Source organism: Cavia porcellus, unplaced genomic scaffold (genome assembly GCF_034190915.1).
Source record: "Cavia porcellus strain 051 isolate PalLab524CR breed Dunkin Hartley unplaced genomic scaffold, mCavPor4.1 scaffold_23, whole genome shotgun sequence".
NCBI lineage: Eukaryota > Metazoa > Chordata > Mammalia > Rodentia > Caviidae > Cavia > Cavia porcellus.
This window is the reverse complement of record NW_026947506.1, coordinates 35,564,228-35,580,626: the sequence shown is the minus strand read 5'-3', so window position 1 is coordinate 35,580,626 and position 16,399 is coordinate 35,564,228.

The window sequence follows — 16,399 nt, the reverse complement described above, 5'->3', positions numbered from 1 at the left end:
TATTTATTAGTGTTACTTTGTCCCATAACTCTTACCCAGCATCTTGGGATCTTTTTCTCCCCTTCAATTTTTTTTAACAGTGAAAAGTCAGCAGGGTACCTACCTAATGGTCAGCACAGTCCTATCTGTGAAAAAGACATACTTTAAAAAAAATTTCCGTTTGTTTTATCGTTAAATTTCACGCATTACTTCTAAAAAAGCGCGATTACGCCTGTAATCCCAACACTGAAGGTTAACGGAGGAGGATCCCAAATTCAGACTCAGCCTGGGCAACTTAGAATCATCTCACAACACGGTGTGGGGGGTGGATCTGGGGGTGGCAGCCGCGTCGAGGGAGGCTGGGGTGCATCTCAGTGTAAATGCCATGGGTTTAGTCCCCAGTACGGCTTTAAAGAATTCCTAGACTGGGATAATTTGGTCATAGTTTTCCTTAGCACGAGAGGAGAAAGGTGATGCGGGGCGAAGGAATGGTGGGGACGGCAGAGTGAAGGAAGGAGGACCTGCAGCGCTGGGAGGGGACAGGGAAGGCCGCAGGAAGAAGCCAGGCCGGAGGGGGGGAGGGGCGGAGCCGCCGGCTTCCGGGGTGGGGGCGGGAGCGGGGTTTCCGAATCCCGCGAGAGGCGTCCCGGTCCGCGCGGGCTCTGTGCGCAGGCGCAGGCTCCTCCGGAGGGCAGGTATGGCCTCTGCTGGGTCTTGCAACTCTCCTGCAGCAAGGGAGGCCTCAGGAACGGACTTGCAGAGAACCTCTCCTCTCCTAAACCTCTGACCGGGACCTGTCCACTTCAAAGAAGAGGTGCAGGACACCTAGGAAAAGAGCTGACAGTCCGGGCTGAGGCTGAGCCCCTGCAGCCTCGAGTCGCTCGGCCCAAGAAAGGGCGCAGAGGTGGTGCCCGCTGACTTGTGTGAAAGAAAGGTCACCGTCCCGGTGGGCCGCGGAGGGCTGAATGGAGGGCAGCTTGTGTCTTCTGCTTACCCTAACCAGCATCCCTGCCTCCGCGCTTCCTTTCCTTTGAGTCTCTGCAGACCCTGGGCAGCTTTTAACCTGGTCTGGTTCAGCACAAGTCTGCTCCAAGAGATACGCTGGTTTCGGTCTTTCCTGACCTTACAGAGTCCAGAGCCAGGGATGTTTCAGGTTGTTTCTTTTCAAAAAAGTTGGGGATTAAAGGAGTTCCCAAATGGGAAGTGTTTAGGATCAGTAAATCATGAATAGAAGTCAGATTTCCTTTAAGGGTTTTCACACAATAGCTTGAAATAACTTTTCAATTAAAAGGTGCTTTTGAGAAACTAGTCAAATTAAAAGAAGTAGTGTTTGTGATTTTGAGACTGGATCTCACTAGTTTCCCCAGGCTGGTCTGCAACTTGGGCTCAAGGAATCCTCTTGTCTCCGCCTCCCAAGTAGGCTGCTGTAAGGCCTACAGGGATGGGCTACTGCACCTGACTCAAAAAAGATAAAAAAAAATTTTTTTTTTGAAAAACATACATGTTTGAAGTATCTGTGCTGTTTTCCAAAGTGTGGATTCTTTCCCTCTGGAGGTAACATCATTGGTAGTAAAATAGATGTATAAAAATGTTAACCTCTTCCCATCAGTTTTCATGAAGGTGTTGTACTTCATGTGAGATGTGGTTCTTTGTGCCATCACTTTTTTTTTGTCTTTTTCGTTTTTATCGGTACCAGGCGTCGAACTCACGACCGCACACTTGCAAGGAAGGCGCTTATGCCGCTGAGCTAAATCCCCAGCCCCGTGCCATCACTTCTGATCTGAATGTTTCTGTATTCATGAGAGGGGGACAGACATTGCAAAAGCAAGCATAAAGACTGCAGTCTGTGTGAAATCTCACTTCTCGCCCACCACCTGCATCATACCTATGATAAAGCTGAAAGTGTTGGGGCACAATTGTAATGTAAGAACACCTGTGTAAAATAACAAACTTATAGATATTTCATGATCAGTAAGAGGTTTTTGACTAAGTTACTGTTCTGTTTCTACTAAATTCAACTGACCTTGACAGTGTCTAGTCCAGCCGCATAACTTCTGGTTCAAGACATCCTTAACTGTGCTCATTCAGTAAAAGCCCTCTCTCCCAACATTTCTATATTATGGCAATGCCCTTAACTGCTCATTCTGTAAGAGCAGAATTCATTGTGTGAATTCCCCTTGTTCCTGGAGTGTTTCTGTTGTTTCAAGGCTAGCCTGTCTGTCAACATATGACTCAATGTATGTAACCAATCGTGTAACATTTTGTCACTTGCTTTGTACCCCCTACCTCCCACTTCTAAATTCTGTATACACTAAACTTCTTCATTCAGGGCTGTTGCCTTTGAGGGATTATCCCTGCAAGAGCCCACTGGCTTGAAGATCCAGCAGTCCACTGGTGTGAAGACTAAGTGCTGTCTTCTTATCTCCTCAGTGCAGTCTTCCTTTGGTTTGGTTTGGCTTGGCTTGGCCTGGGAATTTTCTTGCAACAAAAGTAGCTCCTTGTAATAGGCCTTTGGATGTCTCCAGGCCAGTCTTTAACTAGAGCATGGGACGCTGTTGGGTGGTAGGATTATATTCATTTTTTAAGAAAGTTCCCTTTTTCCTTTTTTGGTACTGGGGATTGAATACAGGGCCTTTGCACTGAGCTATGTCCCAATCCCTTTTTATTTTTGAGACAGAGTCTTGCTAAATTGTGAAGTTGCTGAAGTTGGGCTTGAACATGTGGTTGCAATATGTGCTGCTGATCATCTTTCCATGTGCCTGTTGGCCTTTTGCAGATCTTTGGAGAAATGCCTATTTGAATCTTTCATTTATGTTTTAATCAGGCTGCCTGCCATTGAATTTTAGGAGCTCTCTGCATATTAGACTCTTATGAGACATATGAATTGTGTAATTATTTTCTCCTATTCTGTGAATTGCCTTATTAGTCAGTTGAGAATGTCTTGTGACACATATTTTATTTTTGGTACTGGGGATCGAACTCAGTGATACACATTTTAAAACTTTTATGAAGCCCATTTGATCTATTTATCTTTTGTTGACTATGCCTTTGGTGTCATATTCAAGCAATTATTGCCCAGTCTGATGTGGTAAAGCTTTTCTCACATTAGGTCTTTGTGTTAGCTTTCTGGTGTGGTGACCAAATACTGAGAAAAATCAAATTAAATGAGGAAAGGTTCATTTGGCTCACGGTTTCAGTCTGTGGTGGCTTGGTCTGGTGGATTTTAGGCCTGTGGTGAGTTAGCACATCGCAGCAGAAGTACACGGCAGAGGAAGGCTGCTCACTTCCTGGCCAGGCACTGAAGGAAGCAAGCTTGCTGTAATAATAGAGCCCCTCCCTGAAGCCCACGGAACCTTGAATCCACAAGTGGAATAAGCCATGAGGTCAAAGCCCTCAGGATTCAGTCATCTCCAACAGGCCCCAGCTCTGAGCACGGCTACACTGAAAACCACACCTTCAACTCATGGGCTTTTGGGGGACATTTGGGATCTAAACCATAATGTCTCTGATCCATTTTCAGTTAGTTTATCTTCAGTATTTGTTAAGGGTCTAATTCATTATTTTGCATGTGAATAATCCAGTTTACCTAGCATCATTTGTTGAAATGACCCCTTACTGATCTTGATACCTTTGTCAAAAATGGATTATCAGGTGGCTTTTTATTAATTTTATTAGTAAAAAGACCAGTAAGTGATTAGATCCATTTGTACCTGATGGAACAGTCATGCATGAAGCACCGGTGGTCCAGGTGAACGGGAATGTGCTAACTTTCCTAGGTTTAATTAATTTTGCAAACACCGTTGAAGGCCCCTCTGTGCCCTTGTATTCCTGGTGCTGGATATTCAGTGAAGGACCAAACAGCATTCTTGAGGGTTAAGACCTTGCAAGCTGCCGGGGAACAACGGCACAACTAGATTCCAGGACAGGAAGTGACGGAACAATGAGGACAAGCAGACTGAGGGAGACAGAGGGGGAGCACACTGGCCAGTGAGGCCAGCGCTGGAGCGCACAGGAAGGGACATAAGGCAGCGAGTCTGTGCCTGGAAACTCCAGGCGAAGGAACAGCCAGGTCTAGTTTTGGGACCCAGCCTTTAGGGGCAGAGGTTTGACTTCTTGTGGGAGCAGTGAGGAGGAAGGGGAAGACCTGAAAGGGCAGTGGTAGGAGGCGACATCAGAGATGGCCACAGGCCCGGGCACATCATCACAGTTGGTGTACTGACACCAAAGATAAACAACTTGAAGGCAGAAAAACGACATATTACAGGGAGAAGAGTGATTTGAATGGCTGTAGGTGTCCCATCTGACACCACGGAGACATGATGGTGTAAATATGGGGAAAGAGGGTCTGTCAACCCAGGAACTAGAACGGTAATGTATCTCTTAAGAATGACAGAAATGAAGGAAAACAGAAAGATCATCACTAGTGCATCCATTTTTTTCTAAAATGTTTAAAGATGGAGGGAATTTAATAGTAGAGGAAAACTTGAAACTTCAGAAATGAAGGAAAAGCAATAGTAGCAGTAACTAGGTAAATACCATAGAAGTGACATTCTCTTAAGTCCCTTGAAATATTTGTAACTGTTGAAAATAAAAAGGTATGACTGTCCCGAGATTACCAATGTATGGAGCACAACATACGTGCTTTCTAGAACAGAGTAGGAGGTGTGCACAGGCATCTGTATGGTTGCAAGCCCTGCACACTTTACTTGGAGTGGAAAAATGTCAGCTGTAACTATACTGTGAGTGGCTGGGTATGTCGCAATCCCTGCAGTAGCCATTAAAACATACAAAGAACTGTAACCCCAAAGCCAGCAGATAAACTGAAATGGAATGCCAAGAAATGATGTTAGTGGCCCTGGGATTTAGGTGCTAGTATGCCTGGCTCTTAGTGTTACAACTCTGAGCTTTGAGGGCCAATGCCTCTTAAATCTCAGCGTCACAGCTCCCACCAGCTCCCAGCCACTCCATCACCTCCTCAGCAGTGGGGGCTCATATCCCCTCTGCTCTTTTCTAGAAGCTTCCATTGCCGCTCTGGACCTCTCCCTCTTGTCTCCACTGCTCTCATGTTCTCTGGAGCTCCTCAAGGACAACAGCCTTTAGTGCTTCCAGCTCATTCCTAGAGCAACTTGCTCACCCCAGTGTACCCAATATAAGAATCACAAGTAGGCAACAGGACCATGCAGGTGAGACTTCTACTGGGGCCTGCATTGCTGCACAGAGGGAAGGGACATTCCTATATAGAGGGGCAGTTTCCTACACATGTGCAATCTCCTGTGTTTCATGGACCGATTTGGGGCATTCAGAGAAGTGATGGGAGTGGGGTCATCCAGACTGGTTTAGGGCATCCATCTCGTGTGGCTGCAAGGCAGACTCATCTGGAATAGGTCTATTTCAGGACTCTCCTGTGAGACTTCCAGGGAGCTGCAGCTCTCATGGTAACAAGCTGACTGAACTTTGGGAGAAACAGATGCTTGGTTAAGAGCTGTTGCTACTTTTACAGAAATGATTGGGCTGAAGTTGTGCCTGCCACCACTTGCAAGGAGCTTCCCAATGAATGTGTGTCATGGCCCACTGGGGCTTGGAGATAGGAAAGTGGGGCCTAGTCTTTGCCTGCACTGTGTCCTGTCAGGTATGCTGCAATAGCAGCACCTGAGCAGCCCAGGGTGTAGAGGGGTATTGTGGTTCCTGTCAGGGATGCAGGAATTAGGTCTCGGGTGCCCAAGACAGGGCAGGAAGGTACTGGAGCTCATTGCCCTGGGCATCAAGAGGAAGGGGTATGCCAGCTGTCAATCAAATTGCACCTGTCTGGCTGTTAAAGGGAAACAGAAAGCATCGAGCTTCGTTAGGAAAATATGCAATGTTCAGGTGACAAAATGAAATGAAATATCATAGTGAGATGAAACCAGAGTGATGTTCACATAGCAGAAAGCAGGCACAGCACGAAGGCGTCCAGAGGAACATGCTGGTTCTTAGCCCCTGCAGCCTGGCTGGGGGGGTGCTCCGCCCAAGTCATCCTGATCAAGCTAGGGCTCTGAAGCCCTGGCTAGTTCTTCCCATGTTGGGTCACTGGCTTTGGTGGCCTCCAGATGGGGACAGGTGGTCTCTCAAGAAAAGCATGTCCACTCAGCCCTTAGGACTATCAGGTGAAGGGCACCAGAAGAAAGGTCTCTCAACTCCTTTGGGCTTCAGGCACAAAAGAAAAAGTTGTTTGTGACAGTCAGTAGAAATGAGGGACTTCAGCATTATTAGATATAAAATATCAGAATTTTTTTCGGGAGGATACCAGTACTTGAACTCATGATCTCATGCCTGCCAGGCAGGTACTGTGCCACTGAGCTATATCCCCAGCTTATTAGATTTAAAATATCAACATGCATACAGTGAAAAGTATGGATAACCAGGGCATTTCTGAGGGTCAGCAGAACGAGGTTAGGGGTTGCCTCTCCCATGCTGCTCCTTGTTACCTGGGTTGGGTGAAACAAGCCAGACCAGCTGCATATTTAATGGGAAAGCTGAATTCTAAGAGTGAGATTACATAGTAAGTGATGTTGGGAAAATTAATTGTTTGGCCAGGAATACAGCTTAGTGGCACAAGTGCCTGCCTGGCAAGTGCAAGGTCTTGAGTTCAATTCCTGGCACAAAAAAAAAAAAAAAAAAAAAAAAAGAAAAAAGAAAAAGAAAATTATCCATTGTAGGGGGAATTTTTCTTTTAGCATTCAGAAGTCCATTTAACACTGAAAGATACAAAAATATTATAAAAAGCATAGTGGGGATGTTCATAATTATACCAACTGGAAAATATATCTGCGGCCTTGGAGCAGGAAAGGACTTTCCCAAGTATTTTGGGGAGGGAGGTACTAAGAATCAAACTCATGACCTCATGCTTGCCAGGCAGTCACTGTGTCTCCGAGCTATATCCCCTTTCCTACACAGTATTTTACTTCTCACATAGGATATTTTATACCCTGAAATTTGACAATAAAATTAAGATACAGTACCAAGCAATCTTGGCCACGTGATTATCCTTTCCTCTGGGAAGTCCTTCAAGTCAGCCTCCCACTGTCTACTGAGAACATTTTCCCATACCTCATGGTTCCAGAGGTTTCAGCCCTTTGCTTTACGAGGTACTTCAGCAATGGCACCTGTTACGGCCTCAGTCTAGATGTTCCGAAGCCTCATGTTGTCACAGATGGGGTTTTTCAGAGGTGGCTGGGTCTAGAATGTGTGATGCTGGATCCAGATTGTGATGCTGGGTTGATTCATGGTGCATTGCTAGGACTGAGGGTGTGCTACTCTGGGTGTTAGGGTAGCCTGGGTACCCTGAGGGTAGCCTGGATAGAATGTAAGGGACAGAAAGAGGGCTAATGTGGCTGCTTGTTGCTTGCTACTTCTCTGCCTTTGGCCTGCCACGAACTGTTTCTCCTCTGTGATGTCCTTCTGCCATGCCACCCTGTCTCAGAGCCAACTTATTATGGACTAAAACCTCTACAAACTGTAAACTACAATAACTTTGGGTGTTGGATACTTTATCTTAGTAATGAGGAAAGTAATGAAGATATCACCTGAGCCAGGTGTGGTGATGCATGCCTATAATCCTAGTACTCTGGGAGGCACCTTCCTCCACTTTGGTCTCATCTGTACTCCTATTTTTTCTGGCCCATTTCAGTCCTTCACTGGCAAAATGACCAAAGCTAACCTTCGCATCATCTCTTCCCAGTTGGTCTGCTCACTTTATTTTCACTTAACAAGGCTGTATCATTTATCTTGTGCTGACCAAGTTGAGAATCAACAATCGTCATACTGATCTCCCTCTGCAATGTCTTGTATTTTTCACTTTACTTTGAGGTCTGTGCTTGTATTTACTTTCTAATGACTTCTCTCAAAACCAGAACTTATTCTTTTGCACCCTCATAGTTTCACTTCTAATTGTAAGTACCCTTGGGCTCTGCATGTGCAGGTCTTACGTCTCCAAGTTCAACCAAACCATGGCTTGAAAATTATTGTACTGTACTTAACATAGGCCAAATTTGTCTTTTCACTGCTCTATAAACAATACAGTATAGCAACTATTGGTATAACATTTGCATTCTACTAAGTACCATAAGTAATCAGGGGATGATTTAAAAACATGGGAGTATATGCATAGGTTATATGTAAATACGATGTCATTTTATCTAAAAGACAAGCATCTGTGGATTTTGGTATACATGGGAGATCCTGAATGAAGGACCACCGTATTTGTTTTTGTATATTTTAAAGCTAAAGCACGTGTGTTGTCACGTCACCAAGCCATTAGCATAGAGTTTTCCTGTATTACTTAAGATACATCTTCTTAAAAAAAAATTGCAACAAACTTTATTTAACAACAGTAGGCGGTAACATCAAAAGGCACTTAGATTAAAAGAAAAATTGTCTAGAAGAAATTTCAATACCTTATAATAACCTACTTGTAGTTGCACCTGACTGAGCTCTACTGCTGTGAAGAGGCTCATGCACAGGTAGGAATGAATGATTTCTACATTTTCAAGTATTTACTGAATACTATTTCATACAGAGATACACATTATGCTTGAAAAAGATTTAACTGTTGATCCCAGATATACTTTACTTTTGTTGCGTTTGGAAGGGGTCATCTTTTGGACGAGGACATCTAAAGAGAAGAATATGTGGTTCTGGCCTCAAACTCATGGCAACCCTCTGACTCAGCATCCCAAGTACTGGGATTATAGACATGTGCTACCACACCCAGCTTGGATAAAATTGTTTTTGAAAAGTATGCAGTAATTGCTTCTAATTAGAGTTAAATGGTCCAGATTTTATAAAAGCAAGACAAGAGACTTCTAGGAAGACGATGGAGCAATAAGCAGCAGAGAAAACAGCCTCCCTGCGAGTCACTAAGACAAGAAGGGAAGGAGTGGACCTCCTGGACCCAGGAAGAATCTGAAGTGTGAATTGAAGCGTACAGAGTAAACAGTAAAACTCCAATGAAGAAGGTGGTAGCTGGTGGCACCTCTCTGGAGCCAGTCTCACCGTTTGAGAGGAGTTGTTTGAACCTGGGGTTGCAGTGATCGCTGGCAACCTCAGAGGACTCTGCAGAGATGTGGCAGTGGAGGGTGGCAGCAGATGTGGAGGACTGCACTGGCTGATAATGAGTGCAGAGGTCTCAGTCTTCCCACAGGAGACAGTGACTGGCCGGGAGTCACTTTTGGAGTCAGGCAGATAAGCTTGGAGTCAGAACTGCTGCCTGCTTCCTGCAGCAGATCCTAGCTGGGTGCAGACCCATGGAAACTGCTTGGGCTGCAGCGAGCCCACTGAGTGTGGCTCAGGCCAGGCCTGCTAAGGTTGTCCACTACTCCCCCATAAAGCAACAGCTGGCTTGCTGGGCGACAGTGGCACAATTTGGGACTCGGTCTCCACAGACTATCTGCTAGTGAACCCAGAGAGAATCCTGGAAGTGGACTATTTTTTTCTTTGTTTTATTTGTTTTTTATTTCTGTATTTCATTGTATGAGTGTGAGAGTGATTCCTAACCTCTTCGTGGGTGTGGTTCTGTTCTATCTTTCATCTCATCCACATATCTTTTCCCTTAGGTTTCTGTACCAGTTTCCCCAAGTTGATGAGATCCATTTTTGTCCTCCAATCCTACTTCTAATCTCTTTCTCTTCTCCCACTTATCTATATTCTCCTTAATCCATTTTAAATTTTAATCCTGAAGGCAAAAATGACACTTTATGGACTTACATATTGCATATAATTATCTGATCTGTTTCACATTTTGCTGAATAATTACCAATCTAGTTCATATGGTTAAAAGCTGCAAATTAAGGGTTAGCTTAGTTTGTTTTATACGCTGAGTTTGATGCTATTGGTACCACTACAGCCAAAACTGAAATAATTGTTCTAAACAGCTGTTGGGCCTAATAATCCATGACTGAGATTATGTAAGGTTCACAGAAAATACTGTGGCACAGTGCTAAAGAACCAGGGGTAGGCCAAGCAAGCAACTTCTCATCTCCAACAAACTGAAGAGGTAAAATCTTCTGAAAGGCTCAAAACCCCAAAACCAGCTACACCTGGAAGATACCTCAGAGAAGTAACCATCACCTAAGTGTCCTAAGTACCACCAATAAAGCAACCCACCGTAGGCAACCTACAGGCACCATCCCAGAAATTAAACTAAAAAAAAAAAAAAAAAAAAAAAAAAAAAAAAAAAACGAAAAGAAATGAGAAGACATTTAAACAAGATGCAACCCCAGACATTCGGTTCACCAAAGGCAAACCCTAGGAGCAATGAGGTGGGACAATCTGAAAGCCCCCACCAGATTCCTCCAAGTGGTAACATAAAGCAAGCTGAATGCAGCTCTGAACAAAATGAAGTCAGAAAAACAACACACCGACAGATGTGGATCTTGGAAGATATCTGAGTTTATAGTAGAGCCAAGGCTGAAAAGCAGTCACTGAGGTGTAAATCTGTGTCATACTTGCGACTTGTGTTGGGGAGCAATTATTTTAAAAAGTATTTATTGTAGGCTTTTATAAGGGTACCTGGAATACTCATATAAATCTTATTCATTTATATGGGTGGTCTGCTATATAGATAAAGATGGTGTTTTACGCTTTGGCTAAAGCAGCTTCTTCCTTTTCCTCTCTTCCTTCTTCTTTTCCTTCACTTCTTCCTCTTCCTCCCCGTCCTTCACACGGGGGAGTGAACCCAGGCCTTCACAAGGAGCTACAGCCTCAGCCCTTTCTTTTTAAAAAAATTGATGCAGGTTTTTCTACGTCACTAAGTTATCCAGGCTGGGCTCAAGCTTGTAATCTTCCTGCCTCAGCCTCCCAGAGTGCTGGGATTCTGCCTGAAGCTTCCTATGGCATTTGTCCTGAACATGCTGACGTGTGACCTCCGTTCTCACTCTCTTTCCCGTTCATGGTTACTGCTGGGCTCACTGACAGTGAGCTTCTCTCCTACTCAGCCCTTCACTCACTGCTCCTTGTGCTAATGTCACCTTCATTTCTCAGTGGGGAAAGGTATTATTTTTAAAAGAGCAAATCTGTGTTCACTGTTAATTTTACTCTTCTTTCCATTAGAACAAGTGGTTTCTTATTTTTATTTTTTCTAACTAAAGAGAAATATATACCTGGGACTTTATCCCAGGAGCCTGAAAATAGTTTCAGTGATAAATCACACTTACAAAGGTCATGTATTGACATTTTAAAGTACACTTAGTTTTTCTCATTCTGAGAAATCTAAAGGTTAAATGGTTTGATAAAGAGAAGCCAAGAAAAGCAAGACACATTCCCGTCTCCACAGCAGCACACTAAGAGTTGGATACAAACTCAGTCTCTACAGGAGACACACTCAATGTGGAATGCCTCTGAAACATGGTTCAGAACCAAGTGTTAGTGCTAAATGAGATTAATAATCATGGGAAGTTGTCTCTTGATCATAAGCAAGAAAATCTTCACACTGGAGAAAAATCTGATAAATCTGAAGAGCATAATTGAGATGGGAAACCACAAGCTTGTACTGTTGATCCTTTTGATTAATACGAAGCTCAAGCTTCGTACTAGGTTTGGGAGACAACAAGGGGTAGAAAAGCCTTCCCCATTTAGGCAGTTAGCATCCCTTAAGAGACGGCAAAAACAGCAGGGAAGCTGTATGACTGTGTGGAGTCTGGAGACAGCATCAATGTCATGCCAGTCACCAAGTCCCCCATGATACTAAGAGAAAGATCACCCCAAAGTTAAGGAATGTGAGAGGTCAGCCATTTGTAAATGCTGAAAAGTTAACACTGGGGAGTACACCCACAAAGCCAAAGCAAGCAAGAAGGCTGTCAGCAAAGAGCCTCCGCTCACTTCAGATCCTAGGACTCATGCAAGAGAGGACACCTTTGAATGTATGTATTGCAGGAAACCGTTTTCCTGGGATCCACACTTCACTGATCATCAGAGGACACACATGAGAGGACTCATGTAAAACAACATGTGGGGAAACCTTCCTGAAATCACAACTCACAGATGCACAGAGAACTCACCCTGGAGAAATCTCACGAATAAATGGCATGTGGTAAAGCTCCCTGCAAAATCTCCTCACAGACTGGTAGACCACAGTGGAGAACTCCAGTGGGTGCAATGGGTGTGCAGAAGCCTGAGAGTCCATCTGAGATTCTCACAGGGCAGAAGCCCAAAGGATATCAGGAATGTTGCCAGTCCTTTGTGAAGTCAGACCTCACTGGACACCAGAAGACATATGTGTGTGATGTGTGGGAAAAATCTTGTAGAAATGTTTGTGGTCAGGGAAGGGAATCATGCAAGTGTGCTAAGTGTGGGAAGTTTTTCTACTGTAAATTAGCCCTAAGCCAAGTGTGGTGGTACATGCCTGTAATCCCAGCACTCTGGAAAGCTCAGGCAGGAGGACTGTAAGCTCAAGTAAAGCCTGGATAATTTAGTGACCTACTGAGACTTTGTCTCAAAATAATACAAAAAGTTGGGGATTTAGCTTAGTGCTAAGGCCCTGGGTTCAATCTCCAGTTCCAAACACAAAAAGAGTCAGTCTTAAATGTTAGGAGAGAAATACAGGAGAGAAACCTTGTAATTGCACCAAGTGTGAGATACTGTGCTCAAGTCAGTCCTGATTATACATCAAGTACACACAGGGGAGGAACTTTATAGCCATCAAGAATGTGACAAAGCCTTCTGTGTAAAGTCAAATTTCAGTAAACACCAGAAAATTCACACTGGGGGAAAAAACCACCTATGAGTAGAATATATTTGGCAAATCCTTGATCCTTGTCATCCATCACTGAACTCAAAAAGAAGAGAAACCCTACATGTGGCATGGATGCAAGAAGTCTTGCAAAAAGTCAGTCTCCTGCCCGATGAGGTGTCTTATGCCTGTAATTCCACCATGCTGGAAGCCTGAGGCAGGAGGATCACAAGTTTAAACTGAGCCTGGGTAATTCAGTGACAGTGAGATCCTGTCTCTATATAATTAAGGGGCTGAGAGTGTAGCTCAGTGAAAGGGCCTATGTTCAATCCCTGGGGAAAAATCAGCACTTTACAGCCCTCATCCTAAGAAGAAAGCTCATGAGTATACTGAATGTGGGAAGGTGTTTTATGTGAATTCTCACATTAATATTTGTCAAAGACATCACACAGGAAAGAATCTCCATTAATGTGGAGAACGTAGAAAAGAATGTACCTTCTATAAAAGTTACCTGTACTATTTAAGAACCCAGTCAGAGAAACCCTACAAATGTAATGACTGCCAGAAAATTTGTCAGCATGTCAACCATGACTATATAAGAGAACTCATACTAAAAACAAGAGAGACAGAGAACTCATATAGCAGAGAATCCCTTTAAGTGTGATGAATGTGGGAAATTCTTCTATGCGAAGTCAGCCTTCAGTAAACAAATATTAGTAGACACACAAGGAGAAGACACAGAGGCACTATACATACAAATTCACAGTGAGAGCTGGTGGCAAACCACACATTGCACTGGCATTGAAGTGCTGTGTAGAGAAACATTTCTATTTTTCTACTGCCCTGTTGGGTTGTGCCTGCAGGAGTCAATGGCACACTCCAGTTGAAGCTCAGGAACCACTTATGTAATAAGGTGGCAGCTACTGTGCCCTAACCCTGTCCACTTAGCTCATCTGCATCTCCTAGCACACTGGGAGGTAGCTCTGTGAGGGTCTTACTGGAGCACCCTGATGTAGCATGGTTTTCCCTTACCTATCAGTGACTATTGGTGCTCGGCATAAGACAGACAGTGGCTACTAGAATGTTTAAGGAGATTCTGGGTAACTTTTGGGGATGATTTCCTCTCCAATAAAGAGACAAAGGCAGAATGAGATGGACTATCTAGGTGACACCATAGGTTGGATCTTGTGACTCAGCTGGTAAGTGGAGGCTGGTGAGCAAACAGACCTTGTCATAGATAGTGTAGAGTTGAATGGATTAGCTCTGATGTGGCTCTGTCTTGGGAACATTTTGAGGTCATTATTTCCCTATTGTTTAAACCTGAAGTTGAGGTTTTTCAGTAACTCATTGCTAGAATACATTCTAGCTTTGAAGGCAGATACATTTCAAAAAAATAATTACTTAGTCCACGGGCTAAAGTTAGCTCAGTAGTAGAACATGTGCTTAGCATGCATGAGGACCTGAGTTCATTCCCAGCACCGCTCCCAACAAAAAAATCATAAAATTCACAATGTTAGATATAGCAATTCAGGGACAAGATTCCTTCTGAGAAAAGTGATACAGCATTTTTGTTCTGTAAATTTCCAGGTAATTGAATGTTATCTCGTTTGAAATCATGGAATTTACTTTGGAGATTAAGTGTGGTGGTTAAGATAGGTTGTCAACTTGATTAGTTTGGGAGCTCTCAGTAGATTAGTAAAGCACACTCCTGGATGTGTCTGCATGGGTCGTGGAGGTGTGGCCTTGAGGTCTATATCTGGTCCCTTGCCCCTTCCCCTCTAGCACTGTTTCCCTACTCTGCTTCCCAGCTGTCATGAACTAGGCAATTTGCTTTGTGACACTTTTCCTCCATGATGTCCTTGCTTTGGAGCCAGCTAACCATAGACTGAATCCACTGAATCTGTAAGCTAAGTTAAGCACCTCCTTTAAGTTGGCACCCAATATTGTGTGCTAGCAACAAGAAAGCTGATTGATAAAACTACGTATGTATTATTTCGCTTATTCAAAAAAACTTTTAAAGAAATGACTCATTGACCTTTCCTTATTTTATTTTTGGTACTGGGATCAAACTCATGACCTCACACTTGTAAGGCAGGCACTTATGCCACTGAGCTAAATCCCCAGCCCCCTTTCCACCTTTTAAAACAAAGATTAGCCTTGATAGAAGCACCTAATCTTCAATATCTCAGAGAATGGTGGGCTCTCCATAACCATTTAGCAAATCTATCTTTTGTTCCTGATTTAAAATGCTATCTTCATCATATACTAAATTATTGTTTCCAGTGGCTTTATCTTTTTCTGCTTAGCCCTCGTGTACCAATCCTAGGAAGAGCAGTGAAGTGCACAGGATGACCTATTTCCTAGGCACCAGTCACCACATGGCCCTTTTGCCCCACCTGGCGTTTTAGGGAGGGTAACCTGATCTATGAGAGGACACTGAATATGTGTGAGAATTTTGCAATGGGAGACCTACACAGAAAGTATTTCCTTTGATTTGACTTGGGCTGCAGTGAGTTTTCTCTTGTATGCAGTTTTGGTCTCTACTCTGCTTACATATGTTGTTCTGACTGGGTTTGTTCTCTTTTACTCAACTATTTTGCAGTAGTCCTAAAGGGAGTCATGTCTTCATTGTTCTTGCTTTATGGATACTTCCCCACTTGTAAAGGGCAAGTCCTTCTTCATTCTTCTTTGAGACTTTCTTGGCTTTTCCTATGTTCATTCCTAGGATGACCTTTTGAGTGGACTGACATCCCTTCTCCACATCCTTTAGGTTGGGGCTGGATTTTTTTTTTTTTTTTTTGGTACTAGGGATCAAACTCATGACTTCATGCTTAACAGGCAGGTACTTGTGCTGCTGAGCTATATCCCCAGCCCTGGGATTTTTATTTAAATTTAGTCTCTATTAACTGCCCATGGAGGTGGCCCACTCTTCAGTCAGCTTGGGCCATTCTCAGTACCCAGTAGTGGCTGGGAACTTCACCACAAGTGCTTGGCCTAAGACAAGCCATAGATCATCCTTACAGCATGGCTATCACTCGCTGAGGGCCAAGGTGTCTCCTCAAGCTGCCTCCAATGAACAAGTGGTAGGCTCTTGGGAGCCACTGGGAACTTTTTGGGCAAGGTATCATAAGTTTGAATAGGTATGCCTTTGGAAGGTGTCTAAGATGCCAGGCAGCCCTACTGAGGGTACCCCCCTTTCTAAGAACTGTGCTTTCAAGTGCCAGGGCATGGCGACTTATGATACGGGGTGTGGAGTTAATCTATTGGACTTTTTAAATGAATAGTTCAGGACAGAAAATGTGAATGCTTGGGTACGGTGTTACATGCCTATAATCTCAGCACTCAGGGAGGCCAAGGCAGGGAAATCTTAAATTCAAACGCAGCCCGGCAACTTGGTCAGTTGATGAGTCACTCTCAAAATAAAAAAATTAAAAAAGGGCAGGGAATGTAGCTCAGGGTGAAGGTTCTGGATTCAATTCCCAGTATGGGTGTTGGGGGAACGAGAAGGGAAGGAAGGGAAGAAGGACAGAGAAAAGGAAGAAGGGAGGAAGGCAGACATGAAGGGCTGCTGATAGTGTTAGGTTATGAAACTTTTTCTCGGTTCCTTTTTCCTAGGATGCTCCTTCCTCTGCACACTCCGTCATTCTGGTAGCCCCTCCTGCCTCAGGCTCTTGGGTAGCTGGGATTACAGGTGTGCACCATGACACCCAGATTACA